Genomic DNA, 13,043 nt, shown 5'->3' on the forward strand with positions numbered 1-13,043 from the left:
TCCTCCTGGGTTCTGGATGGCAGGATCCCAGAGCTATTCCTCATGGGCCTCGCTGGTGGACAGAGATGCCCAAGTCCACTCGGAAAGACTTCTGGACGTGCCTTGTTACGGTGACGCCGAAATCTCCGACCATGCTTGTCCCGCTGCAAGTCCTAAGGCATAACTCCAACTGCCGTAAGCCACCCTGTTGTGCTTCCTGTAGCCCCAGGGCAGGTGGCGAGAGCCAGGCCTTCCAGGACAGCACTGCTGATGCCCCCCCGGCTGCTGTCTCAGGGTGCTTGCCAGGCATGCGGGTTGACGTGTGTGAGGCTATAGAAAGAATGGTGTGTAGATGCACAGGCTCACATTACATCTGTATTACGTACAAGCATCGCCTCCCAGAAAATCATGATTCTATCCTTCCAACCTGTTTCCCAGGCATACAGATACACTTAGCTTGTGTACACACAGACACTGACACATCTACATCCACACATAAGTAATATGTGCCTATGAGCTTATATTTATATTTGCTTATATATGTTGATGCATTACTAGTTATATAAAATGTCTGTTATTGGCACAGTAGTAAACAAATATATCAGTGGACCAAATTCCCTGTATATGTGGAATTTAATAAAGGGCAGAGATGGATATATCAGAACAGTGGGTACATGATCACTGAAGGGTGAGCCACTGCATATTCACAGAGAAGAATATCATAGATCTCTGCACTCTCTGTACTCAGAGTTAACACTAGATGGTTAAAGAGCTAATCAAAGGGTCAAATAGGAGAACGTCATAAAATCTTGACTGGAGACGTCCTTCTGGAACCCCTAAACCATAAAGGAGAAGTTTGGAAATTTTCTATCACATGAAATTTTAAAACTTCAATAGAGTGAAATCCCCAGTCACCGAAATTAAAAAACAAGTGTCAGTCTAAGAGAAAATACTTGCAACTTATATAACAGACAACGTATAAAAGTCCATGCACTGTAACAAGCTCCCAAAAAGCAATAAGGAAAGATGAACATGAATTTTAAATGGATTACGGGACATACGTAGGCGATTCACAGAAAAACATACAAATGATTAGTAAGTATAGGAGGTTTGCTTAATTGCACTGGTGATCAGGGTGATGCAAGACAGCAAGGAGATAGCAGGTTTCATCTGACAGCCCAGGAGAAATTAGTCGTTGGTGTACCCTGATGTGAGAGGGGCTTTGTCCACTGTGCGTAAACAGCCACTGGCATTGGGAGGGAAACTGGCTGTGTTTGAGCTGTGGACTCACGGGCCTTTTATGTCCATGATACAAGTTCTAGGAGTCAAGGGTGCCAACGTAACCGCAAAGTGTTTATCATTGTGTGTTGGTAAAAACTATCCTTTAATCATAAATATGGTTGAATAAACTCCAGTCATCTACTGTGAAATACTATACAGAAACTAGAGCAAATAAAATAGATATATATATGTATTGACATGGAAACAGTCTAGCACATATCATTAAGCAAAAATGCTAATTATGGAACAATACATACAGAATGATGCCATTTATGTAAAAATACACGTATAGTGATGCTGGTGTTTCATCTACATCTGTATGTAAATAAGCACATAGCAAAAGTTTTGATGGAACACATGCCAGAAAGCTGCTGGTGTTACTCATGCAAAGACAAAGGGCAGAGGAAACATGAGTTCTCACAGTGTTTGTACTTTTTACCATAAAAATACATTCATACATTAAATGATAATATAGTTGTTTATGTAACATGAACAATTAAAGAAGCCACCAATAAACTCAAAGTAACTTAAGTGAATATCTTAATATGCTACAAATGATTAAAAAATATTTTGAACATAACACTAAAGGAAGAAATTATGACTACATAAAAATTTTAAATTCCAGTGGCAAAACAATTAAAAAAAAGAACTCAACCAGAAGCACACCTAAAAGACAAAAAGCAAATGAGAAAAATATTAGCAACATATATGCCAGATGGTTAGCCCTCAAATATAAAGAGCTCTTACAAATAAATAAGCTGCCCTTTTCCTCTGTTCACTGTAGTGGAGGAGAAATTTGAAGTCAAAAAATGGTTTTTTTCCTCTGTGGATTCCTTCTTTTGTAGATTTCTTCATTGCTGAATTCACCACTTATAGCTAAGTGATAATTTTATTTTATTGCATGATACTCAGAAAACTGTACAAATTCAGGTTTTCTTTACCTTTGGATGGATTTTTATCCTGCTTAAATCTTTGACCACTGCTTATTTTTAGGTTCCTAGGTTTTCTCTATTCTTGAGGAAATATATATATATATATATATATATACATAAGAGTGTAAATATGTTAGAATATATTTATATATTCTAACACTAGATCTCCTTTCCAAGCCCTCTATACATATAAAACATCACCATTTTATTCTCTTTGACCATTTCTTCTGAATTCTGAAAGTGCTTCTCTAGTTCGCTATGCACATAAGTTGGTTTGATTTTCTGTCTCATTTAATTGCTTTTTTTGTGTGCCTGATAACCATTTTACGCCTATATTATGATGTTACTTTCTTTATGATCTCCTTTCCATCCATTACCTCCCAGCACACTGGATGACGTCTCTCTTTAACATTGTCCATGCTTTGCTGAATTTTGAGAAAAGATGGCACACAATTTCTAAAATTTTCTTGTTTTCCAAGGAAGCTCTATGTTTTATCAGTATGTTTTCCCTGAAATCTTAGGAGCCTGGAACTCTTTCTTTAGCCCTTGTCAGTGTTTTCAGTGCTTAACTGCTGACCGGTTATGCCCCTTTAATGGGAAGGATCTGACTAGGGCTGGTCTTTCCCAAAGCGAGAGTTGGGGTGTCCTCCTCAGTTTCTGGTAGGAGAGCTTCACATTTTTAGGCTGAAATTCTGGTTGCCATGAATGCATGTTTCCAGTCCCTAGCCTACCCAGTCTCAGGCCAGAGGACGGTATTGTGCTGAGTCCCGGCAGGAAGAGGTCAGGCCTCTGAGCATCTCCTGCTGGGGGTTCCCACACCTGCCCGTGAGTCCCACCACCCGGGTCTCCTTCCATCCCAGTTTGTCAGCCTGACGCTGCACAGGAGCTCCTGGACACCCAGGCGTTTGGGGACACCACCTCCCATGTGCCCTGTCTGCACTTCCCAGGACTCACTGTGGGGTGACTCTGAGGGGGGCTCACTACACACTCGCACACGACGTCTGCCCAGAGCGATTTCTCTGCAGTTCTTTATTCTTCCCCCTCGGGCCTCCTTTGGGTTTGGGAAACACGTATCTTCTTCTGTGTTCTTGCTTCCCCCAGAGGCTCTCCACTCTCCTCAAACTGATTCTTAGGTGGGGGGGAGAGGGATAAATTGGGAGTTTGGGATTAACAGATACACACTACTATATTTAAAAACGGATAACTAACAAGGACCCACTGTATAGCGCAGAGAACTCTGCTCAATATCTTGTAATAACCTAAATGGGAAAATAATCTGAAAAAGAATAGATATATGTATATGGATAACTGATTCACACAGTGTCTGGTCCACAGCTGTAGACACTCAAGAGTGGCGCTGGATGAGCAAATGTGAATAATCCAGGTCTTTCCATCACAGGAAGCACATTCTCAAGCTGGAAGAGTGCCGTAGGTGGGTGATACATGGACAGTCATTTCTTCAAATATTTTACTGTGGAGTGTTTCAGATTCACCGAGAAGTTGGAAGTATTTGATAGGCATCCCTAAACTTATCACCTAGATTATCAATGTTTGCCATACTTGCATTATCACATATTGACGCACCTGCACATCTGCCTATCCATTCATCAGTCCATCTTTTATTTTATGCATTTCAAAGCAAGTAATAGACATACATACCCTTTGCCTCAAATATTTTTACATGATTATCATTAACTGGAGTTCAACAATTGCTTACAGACTTTTATGCAAGTTCTACAGACAGTGAGATGAATAAACCTCTCTTTTTCCTTAGTCAGTCCGGCTAAATGCTTGTCAGTTTTGTTGATCTTTCCAAGGATCAGCTTTTAGTTTTGTTCTCTATTGTTCTGCTGTTCCCTATTTCACTTCTCTCTGCTCCAGCCTTTCCTGTCTCCTTCCTTCCTAGCTCTGGGTTCAGTTTGTTCTTCCTTTTTCTTGCCCCTTAAGATGTAAAGTTGGGTTACTGATTTGAGATCTTTCTTCCTTTTAAATGTAGGTATTTGCAGCTATACATTTTCCTCTGAGCACTGCCTTAGCTGCATCCCATAAGGGTGTCAACTGATGCGTCTCAACAAATCCATGTATTTGTGCAACCCAAACCTCTATAATGATGCAGAGCATGACCATCCCCTGGAAAGTTCCCTCTTGCACTTTCCTCTCTATCAAGCTTCGCTGTACCCCAGGAATCAATCACTTCTCTGATTTTTCCATTGTTGATCAGTTTTACCTGTTCTAGAGCTTCACTTCAGTAGGATCAAACAGTGTGTGTTCTTTCACGTGTGACTCTTTCCACTCTGCTTAATGGTTAAGAGATTCACTCATTTTTTTGCATATATGGGCAGCCTGCTCCTTTTCATTGCTGAGTAGTATTCCATTGAGTGGATGGGCCATTGAACGTTCTATCTATCCTCCGTCTGTTGAGGGACACTTGGACTGAGTCCAGTATTTCGTTGTTATGAGTACAGCTTCTAGAACATGCTTGTCCAGGTCTTCTGGTGGAATTCCTGAGCCATAAGGTAGGCGAACATTTAGTTTCTTAAGACAGTCGTTGTTTATAATCGATACTATCTTGATGGTCTGTCCTAAAGCTCTTATGTGGGAATAATTTCCTCTCTTTGTTCTTTGGCTCCGCCTCCCTTAGAACCCGAGGATTCAGCTGGAGACAGTCATGAAATCCATCATCAAATCCACTTGTTCTACAGACGTTGGTAAGTGTTTCTCCCGTGGCAGGCCCAGCACTGGGGCTGTGAGCATGATCAACAAGACTCAGTCTGGGGGTCCTGCTGGCTGGGTGGGGGGCGTCCAGATCCATGGGGCAGGGCTGCCGGCCGAGGTCAGACCCTAACGCCTCTTGAAACCTGGTGGCTGGAAATGATGATGCCTCGAGGAGTTTCTCTTTCTAGAGGCGGTGGCTTAATTCACCTCTCAATGACACGTGGTTCTTTGTCTTGGGAAAATAACTGTAATGGGCCTTTTGCTTATGTGAAGGGAAAGCAAGTATTATACTCTGCGGCAGAAAAGCTCTCGTCAGCGAGGAGCTAAATTGCTCTGCGTAATGAGGTAAAGTCTCCCTGGGGCAGACCTGCATCTTTGTTGATTATGTTTTCTTTAGGAAATTTCTCCTAAATATGGATTTAATCTGCACTGTTCCTGAAGATGGCTGTTTGTTCTTAGAAGAGGTGAGCGTGTGACTGTGTGTGAGAGTGTGGATGTCTGGAAACGTGAGTGGGTGTGTGCATGTGTGATGTGTGCACGCCTGATACCTGTGCCTGCAGAGGCCGTAGGGATGGAGACCAAGCCCCGACACCAACAGAGGCACACAGGTGGCCTGGGCTCAGCACCTACTGGGAAGAGGCCCTGACAGTCCCCAGCTGGGAGCGCCCAGCAGGGGGGCCTTCTCGGCCAGAGCCTGTGGCTCCCTGACCCCGCGGCAGGCCCTGCTGTGGCCGCTGCTTCCCTCGGCTCGTCCTGGAGGAGGCCTGCGAGCAAAGCCAGGACCTGGGAGTAGAGGGTCCATTCCTGAAAGGACAGGTCATTTTTCCCATGTTCCAGTCTTGGTAAAGGACGTATCCAGGACAGAAAGAGAGGGCTTAGGGGTTGGGCTTTTGCAGGCACTGTCGTTGGAGAGGGGGGGGCTGCAGGCCTGGGGCCGAGACAGCCCCCCATAGAGAGTGAGGGGTGAGGGCGCCCTACTTGCCTGTGTTCGAATCCCTGCTACTCTCCGGCAGATTTGGTTAAGTGGCTGGTGTAACAACGGGGGCTTCGCTTTGTCGGGAAAAAGGAAGGGACAGGCCTGTGTCACGGGGGCACGCCCATCAGGAGAACAATTGCAGGCCGGGCTTTGCACGAGACCCAAAGCGATCCACAGGCCAGGGCTGCAGCCCGTAGCCTTCATTAGAGGCAGAGGGCACCGAACCCCAGATAGATACGTGGCCAGTGTGACATCCCTGGAATTCCCAGAGAATGTGGAGGAGCCAGAGTCCCCACAGCTTGTGGGCACAGGAACGACACCTGCCCTTGGCCACATAGGAGGCCTGGCACCCAGCAGTAGCCAGGAACAGAAGGGGCAGAGGGGCCGAGGGGACGCAGATGGCCTCATGGGGGCAGAGGGTCCGGCCAGCGCTGGGGACACAGATGGGCTTGTTGCCACCGAGTGCCACGTGTGTGGGGAGGTGAGGATATGGCAGGGCAGCCTGAACAGGGCATCTTCAAGGGACCCGACTGAGAGCAAACCAGAGGGGCTGCCTAGGCTCTGGGGACAGAGGCTCCTTACCACCCCTCCCCCTGCCCCAGGGCAGCCCCTCAGAGAACTGGGCCCCTCGCACCCGGCTGTAGGGCTGAGGGGCTAGGGACTCTCAGAGGGACCTCTCCAACTGCATGGGCACTGACTCCCAGGGAGGGGAGGTCTGCTGAGCTGAAGGCCTCTGTGCAGGTCTTGCTGGGGGGCCGGCTGGGTGGGAGTCCAGTGCACCCCTCCTGTGCGACCCCAGACCAGCGCAGGACAGAAAGGAGCCTGAGATGCTGACACCAGGTAGGCTCCTACCTGAGGGATGACCCCGGGGCAGGGAAGCTTGAGCCAGAGGTGGTGTCCTCTGGGAATCTGGGAGGGCAGGGGCACAGGACAAGACGAGAGAGTCAGAGACAGAGGGGGAGACAGAGAGAAAAAGAAAGAGAGATGGGGAGATAGAGACAGAGACAGAGATGAGGTCCACGGTGTGAGGGCGTCGATGGGTGGGGACGTGGGGGGCAGGTCCGCACACATTGTAGGAAGCGAGTAGCCACCCTCCGGGCTGGAGGAGGGCTGGGCTGATGCCGAGGGACGATGGGGCCCCATGGGCCTCCAGGACGCCCACCGTTCCAGCTCCCTGCCATTCACAAACCACAGCTGGACGGGCATCCTTATCATTCCACTGCCGCTGTATGGTTGAGGGTATATTTTATTTATTGAATGAGGCAGGAATGACTTGGGGCCACTCTCTGGAGCTGCACCCGCCTCGGGAGGTAGGGGACCCTTCACCAACTGCACGCAGGCTCGGGGATGTGGCCACTGTGGCTGTAAACATCGGGCACGTGACCACTGCTCCCTCCATGCCTCTTATGTAAGCCAACTGCTCTCTCCACTGCCCAGAGAGAGGGGACCCCACGTGAGTGCCAGGCACCGGGGGCACAGGGACAAGCCAGGCCGTGATCGGGACCAGGGAAACTCACTTCTCAGGGCCTCGAGTTTTAGACAGATGTCCAGACCACGCGGGAGGGCACGCAGGGCTCCTGCGGGCGCGGGGGTGGAGGTCAGAGCAGCCACCAAGCCGGCCTGTGCTGCGGGTCCACCAGAGGCTCAGCTGGACGCTCGCAGGAATATAAATAAGCGGGTGCCTGGTAATTGGTGTGATTAGGCCCAATCAGGACCCCACCCCATGACCCATGAGACCCCTGCTGCCAGCCTCGAGGACCAGCCTCCCCTCCCCTTCCTCCTTTCCAGCTACCCTCACCCCTGCTTCCTGGCTTCCTCTAGCAGGTTCTCTGGCCCCTCCTGTGGGGAAGGCTCATGGTGAGTCAACGATGAATCACACGTGATTTTGTGGGAATCACATCATGGACGTAATGACCATGATGCGAATCGGGCAGCGTTCAGCATGGACAGACAGACGATGTGGGCACCCAGAGGTGGGAAGTGACCTGTCAGGTTGGGGACAGCCACTAAAAGGGGCCCCACGGAGATGGTGGCTTTGGCCATGGGACTGGAAGGATGGGAGGGACTCAGGTATACAGAATTAGGGGTAGGGGCAGCTTTCCTGCTGAGAGGGATCGGCCACCCAGGAGCAAAGTGGGCCCTGCAGGGGGCCAGCAGTGGAGAAGGCCCACGGGGTCTTCACCCACAGTGACCCCTGGGCAGGACCAGATGTGGAATAGACGGATGGGGAGAAAAGGGGCAGAGAATAATTCAAACGACAATATCTAACATTTTAAGCACAGAAGAAGCCCAGGCATCATGCCCAGTGCTCTATGGATATTATCTCCTGGGACATACTATTATTCCCATTTCGCCGATAGAGAAACTGTGGCACAGAGAGGCCAGGGAAATGGTCCAAGGTCACACAGCTACTGGAGAACCGGTAAAGCAATGCCGAGGCTCAAACTAGCAGTAATTATGATGTGATATTGTGCTCTTTGTCAAAGTGCTGACCAGCGCCTATCCCATTTGGATCCCCGACACACGAGGGAGGCAGGCTAGGCACACACGGCCACCCCTTTGGATGCCTGGGAGACGGAGATGCCTCCTGGGACAAGGCCCCCTGCACGGGAGTGGGGATGGTGCTTCCGCAAAGGCTCTCGACCTGACCACCGTGACTCAGGCTGCCCCGTGATTGGCACCTGTTTCTCCAGTCCCTCAGCTCACAGGCTCTCTCCACACACCTGTACTTTCCTGCGTACTTGGCAGCAGTACCAGGGCCTGCTGGGGAGCCAGCCCCTTGCACTCAGCTTCCTGGGGAAGCGGAGGGGGTGTGTGTCCTCCTTGCTCAGCCCCTGCACCGTCCTGACAAGGCCAGCCCTGGGGGCTTGCACACAAGGACACTTTAACCCTTCTGTTCCCAGATGCCCAGTTCCAGCAAGCATGTGACCTCAGCGCTTGTCCCGGGAGGCTGTGGATTCTCTTGTTGGTTGTGGTCAAGGCCCCCTAAGACGTGGCTGCCGTCACCTCTCACGGGTGAGCAGAGAGAGGTCCTCCCTCCCCTAGCCACCGGCTGCCCGTCTGTGGACACTGGAGGCCTGGGGAATTCCCTCAGCCTCAGAAGCAACCCTGAGAGTCTGCTGTACCCAGGGTCCCCTCTGCCCTGGTCCCCAGCATGTTCACCACCCAAGGGCTCGATCCTGCAGGTGCAGTGTGCTTCTCGAATCTTGACTGTCCTGTGTCAGCTGGTCTGGCCCCCAAACACAGAGAGAAAGTGAAGGCGGGGCGGCCCCAGGGCTGGGTCTGGGTGGGGGACCCCAGTTCACGCTGCTTCCCTCGTGCATTAGGACTGGAGCCCTGTGCCAAGTGCTGCCTCTCAGCTTGACTCACATTAGCCAAACTCAGGAGACTGATGTACAAGATCTTCAGGCTGTAGGATCGGTGAGGGACCAGAATTATCAAAGGGCCTGAGGTGGAAGTCACACGCTCTGGGGAGCCTTCCTGTCCCTGTGATGGGGTCAGGTGCCCCTCTGGGACCTCCCTTAGCTCTGGGACCACACCAGGCCACATGGCTGTCTTCTCCTCTGGGGACCACCAGCCAGTGGCTGCCTGGGTGGGGGCCTGCACGGACCCCTGTGCACACGGCCGGGCCCGCAGCTGGGCTCCACGTCCCTGGAAGAGGGGCTCCTCCACTGAGAAGAGACACTGCAAGTGTTCCCACCAGACCCCTCCCCATGAGTCCTTGGGTGAGCTCTGCTTGTCTCTCACTGAGAACCGCTGTTCTGGGGCTGACTGTCTCCAGGTGCAGTAGTCCGCCTGGCTTGGGGCTCGGCTCTGATGCGCTGTGTCACCTACAGGGTCAGACTCACCCAACCCGAGACCCGGGCCAGCCCTGCCTTCTGGACAGGGACCCGGGATGCGGGGGGGCTGGAGGTGCACATCCCTGCAGTAGGCGGAGCACAGGGCGGTCTGTCCCCTGGGTCTGAGAGGCCCTTGTGGGTTATCTGTGTGCCCAGGTCACACTCACCTTCCAGCCCCACATGGGGAGAACTCATCAGAGCGAGCTAGGGGAGGACCTGGCCGTCGGGCAGCTAACGGAAGCACCGTAGTTTAGGGGCCCAGGCAGGTGACCCCACCTGGGATCCAGACAGGTGACCCCATCCAGGACCCCATCAGAGAGGTGACCCCACCCAGGACCCAGGAAGGTGACCGCACCTGGGACCCAGACAGGTGACCCCACCTGGGACCCAGACAGGTGACACCAGCCAGGACCGAGACAGGTGATCCTGCCCAGGATCCAGGCAGGTGACCACATCCAGGACCCACACAGAGAGGTGACCCCACCCAGGACCCAGGCAGGTGGTCCATGCAGCCGTGCATGGAAAGAGGGAAAGCGTTGGGGCCAATGTCCCTGTAACTGGTGTCAGGAGAGGCCCCGGTCCCGAGGGGCCCTGCTGGAGAGACGGCCCTGAATCCAATATCCCGCAGTTCACTCCCTCCCGGGCAGGTCACAGCACAGACGCCTCTGCTCACTGACCCGCTGGTGCCCACCACTCAGTCATCCCATCAACCTGCTTTGGATTCCAGGTACTCGTGGGTAACTGAGGGCCTCTCCCCTGGGAGGCACCCTGCAGGCCCACCTGGACTCAGAGGGAGCTGCCAAGGCAAATGCAGGCAGGTCAAATGGCCACAACTGCCCACGGTCTGTGGACGGGCCGTGACCTCAGGGCTCCTGACGGCCCCCGGCAGTGGGGAGAAAGGCATGGGCGCCCACGCAGTTGGCAGGAGGGGCAGGAAGGCACCGATCCAGACATTCCTAGAAACTGTTGCGAAACCAACCCCAGCAGTGGCCGTCTCCCACACTCCACGAGCGGGGCAAGCCAACCGGACACTCAAACCATGGCCTCCCCCAGTGCCCAGTATCTGGAAACTCCTGCAGGTGGGTGGGAGATGCCAATGAGCCTCACCTCTCAATGGCTTCTTTTAGCCGAGTCCCTGCAGGCAAACACCTGCGATGCCCACCTGGGACTTCCCCGCAGCTGGGCCTTGGTCAAGGGGCCCGGGCTGCAGGCCTCGCACTGCTCCCGTCTCCCTGGGGAGAGCCGGCTCTGGGGGGGCGCAGCCCGTCTCCATCCACCAGGAGATGCTGGGTGCTGCACAGGGGACCCAGGGCAGGCAGGAGCGCACTCTCCCCTCACAGCCCCTCTGCTGCCCTCTGGCAGGGCCTGTGGGAGCCCGGACAGCTGCAGTGTCACTGGGCGGGGTGAGGAGGGCGGGCACAGCTGGACTCACGTGTCCACCTGGGTGCCAGGCTTGACCACACCCACCACACGTGCACCTGGGGCGCTCCTCTCCTGGAGTGCTGGAGCATGCGCACACACACGTGCACACACGCACGCACGCATAGGCTGGGCCCAGGCAGCCGGGGCGAGAGCAGTCAGAGCTGGGCAGTGGTGTCCAGAGGCAGGAGGAGGCCGTGCTGGGTGGGAAAGGGCCAGCCCGTCCCGGGCGCCAGCCTTCCAGGGCCTCCCCTCATCCCTCTCAGGACCCCTGTGGAACCGTTTCTCGTGTCACCTCCACTGAGGGTTGTCACGCCCTCACCCTGTGCATCCCCCCAGGGCCTGCTGGATGCTGCAGGCAGGTCACCCTTTCAGCCTCGGGCACCCCAGGCGGCGCCATCCTGGTGAGAGCGGCCCCCTGGCCTACCTAGACTCGCCATCACAGACATCAGCTGCGGGCCGACCCGGACGCCACCACGGGCTGTGGGGTGTCGGGCGCACGAGCTCCCCGTGGCCTCTGCCTGAAGCCAAGCAGGGGCCACCTCCCCCGGAGCGACTGTGGGAAACAAGCAGGCAGTAGGATGGGGTCTCCCACACTGGAGAGCCGGGCAGGTTCAGGGCACCTGGCAAGGGGGCAACCCCGAGCTTTGCCCTTCCAGTCCCAGCCTGCCGTCGCCCGCGAGTGGCCTGGGCGGGGGATTGGCGCCTCCGAGATGCCAAGAGAGGTTCGTCGGCCAGGACATCCTCCCCACCCTCGCCTGCTGAATGCCAACATTTCCAGGCAGCAGCGCAGCCGGGCCAAGGCGGTGCTCTCAACGTCACTTATGTCCGCCTCCCCAGCCTCCCTGTGCCGGGCTGGCCGGAGCCTCACCTCCACAGAGCCGGCAGCCCAGCCGCGGCTGTGGGGACGCGGCCGGTGGAGGTGCTGGCTGAGCATGCGCTGCCATGGTTTCAGTGCAGGGTCCACCCTGTGCGCCCAGCATCTCCCAGGCTGTGCTCTCTGGCCCTGCAGGGCAGCTCCAATGTGCCTCGGCCCCTGTCAAAGTCACCGGCGTGTTCTCAGCCCCCACGTGCAGGAGCTGGCTGGGACACAGGGGCCAGGAGCTGCTTGCTCTCTCCGGACCTCAGTTTCCACAACTGTACCATCAGGGATTCAAACTACGTTACTTCCCAGGCCATTTCCGGAGTTGAAAGCCTCTCTCCCTAAGACCAAGGAGATAACGATGCTTTTCTTTGCGAGATAGTGACTTACAGCTGGAGATGCTCTTCAGAACATTACTCTGTTCTTTGGAAATTAATTTAAAGATAAACAAATGGGGCTTCCCTGGTGGCGCAGTGGTTGAGAGTCCGCCTGCCGATGCAGGGGACGCGGGTTCGTGCCCCGGTCCGGGAAGATCCCACATGCTGCGGAGCGGCTGGGCCCGTGAGCCATGGCCGCTGAGCCTGCGCGTCCGGAGCCTGTGCTCCGCAGCGGGAGAGGACACAACAGTGAGAGGCCCGCGTACCGCAAAAAAATAAATAAATAAATAAAATAAAATAAACAAATGAGGTGGATGGTGTCGATCCTCATCTTAGGTCCCACTCTGAGTGGGAGTTCATTTGTTATGTAGTCACACTCAGGGAGCAGCCGCAAGGTGCAGGGGGATGGGTAGGGGCCGGGACCCTGGGCTGCAGGGTGGCAGCAGCAGAGCCGTCAGCGTCCCCGGGGGGTTCGCAACGCTGTCCCAGATCGGGTTCGGGGTGGCTCGGGGCTTTGTGCCTTCACGTCAGCCGGCCCTGGACAGCCCCCTGCCCCCACGGGGGAGGGACGCATCACATTGGGCAACTCCCGAGAGGTCAGAAGCCTGCAGCCCCGGGTGTGGGGGACCCAGGGCCTCGCCTGAGAGAAGAGCGGGCCAGCCC

Source organism: Delphinapterus leucas, chromosome 8 (genome assembly GCF_059928025.1).
Source record: "Delphinapterus leucas isolate spDelLeu-1000000601 "Yukka" chromosome 8, BTC_Dleu_Yukka2, whole genome shotgun sequence".
Taxonomy (NCBI): Eukaryota; Metazoa; Chordata; class Mammalia; order Artiodactyla; family Monodontidae; genus Delphinapterus; species Delphinapterus leucas.